Consider the following 2,012-nt stretch of genomic DNA (forward strand, 5'->3'; position numbering starts at 1 on the left):
CCCCCAAAGCCAGTACGTGCAGTAGGATCAAAAACCCATTGCCATTGTTCTTGAGTTCTTATTTGTCCTCATTGTCCGCTATGTTTGGAGGCCTGATGACACACATCTTTAATCCAGACCTCGAGGCTGGAAGGCTCACCTTTAGTCTGAGCCACACCTTCTGCTAGAAGGACAAGGGAAGAGGGATGAGTACATTTGTGCTATGTTTGCTTGCCCTCGTCCTGTCAGCACAGCCTTTCCTTCACTGGCAGCTGAGCCTACTTCAGAGAAATTCCAGGACATACAGAAGACCCTAAGCTGAGTCCCTAGCTGAGACCCTAAGCTGTGGGACTGAGCAGGTGCTAGATTCTTGGACTTTCACTTAGAACTACCCAATGTTGGATTGCAGCCTGTAAGTCATTTCCCACCCCCCTCTCATCATTCCATAAATTCTGTGACTCTAGAGAACTTAACTAATGCAGATTTTTTTTTGTAGCAGAGTGGATCTAAAGAAACAGAAATATAAGGATGAGTTTTTTAAGTATCTGAAATAGACTTTTTAATTTTTTTTAATTCCTCAGCAACTTCAAATTCACCAGCACCTTCAGCTACTGAAGCCTCTCCAGTCTCTCTCTCTCTCTCTCTCTCTCTCTCTCTCTCTCTCTCTCTCTCTCTCTCTCTCTCTCTGTCCCGGGGAACTCAAAAAGTTATAAAAGCCCATGGTATAAACTGTATTTCAAGTTTAAAGATGTAAATGTCTTATCTTAATTCATCAATAGTTGTTAGAAGGATGTTGTTGTTGCTGGCTGGTCAGAGGTTGCAGTCTATCATGGCCTGACAACTTTTTCCCAAAACTTGGTAACATGGAGACTCCTTCCCTTTCCAGTGAAAATTTCTGGTTGTCTACCTGCCCTTATCTGGAAAATGTCTCTGAAAGTAAAACATCTTGAGTGAGAAAGCAGCAGGCATATAAATACGATACTATTAAAATAAAGTACAAATTTTAATCGACTTGTACTAAGATTGCAGGAATGTATATGTCTAGTCTTATATTTCAGTAGTTGGAGAGCGCTTTGGAATCTTTGCCTTTTATAGGCAATTTGGCACTATGTATCAAAACACTAGACTCCATTTCTGTTTTAGAAACTTACTGGGAAAAAAAGGTTGTATAAATTTGAGCAAAAGAGTTGTTTACTACAACATGTTTATAATAAAATATTTATATACAAATGACAACTGTAAACTATTAAATAAGAAAATTGGTATGCTTGAAAAAATAGTGTAGTGCCACAAAGCTGTGACAAGTGACTTTAGGGACTAGGGATGCAGCTCAATTGGGGCAATGCCAGATTTGTGGGCACGAGGCCTTGGGTTTGAGCCCAGAACTACATAAACTTGGTGTGGTGGCCCAGGACTGGAAGGTCAGCCCTTGCGATGCAGTGGTGGAAGGAAGGTCAGTTCCACATCATCCATTACTAACTGTGGGCTCAAATCAGCACTGGTTACATGAAGTTGTCTTTAAAATTAATAAGTAGCCAACAGAAAAATGCAAGAGAGAAATATTGTAATTAAACTATATTTTCAAAAATATTTAAAAAAGAAAACAGAACTGTAAACAATTAAGGACTACTGAGAGAGGGAAAATTAATCTTTCCCAGGGATGAGCCTCCTAATTGGTTATCTGCTACCAAGTAATCAGCTCTGAAATCATGTCTGTACAAACAGCATGAAACAGATTGAGAAGGTTATATTTATATATTTGATGTATGTTTATATTATATATGTGTATATGCATGTGTGCGTGTTTGTGTGTACATAACAATAATAATTAAAGAAAAAGAATCCATTAATTGGAGTGGGACCATTGGAGAAGAGATATGAGAGGGCCTAGAGAGTAGAGAAACAATGTAATTGTATTTCATTTTAAAAATTATGGTCTGAAAAAAGCATGGGATAAAACCGGACTTGCTGAACATAGCGGACAATGAGGACTACTGAGAACTCAAGAACAATGGCAATGGGTTTTTGATCCT

This window comes from Microtus ochrogaster, chromosome 22 (genome assembly GCF_000317375.1).
Source record: "Microtus ochrogaster isolate Prairie Vole_2 chromosome 22, MicOch1.0, whole genome shotgun sequence".
Lineage (NCBI taxonomy): Eukaryota > Metazoa > Chordata > Mammalia > Rodentia > Cricetidae > Microtus > Microtus ochrogaster.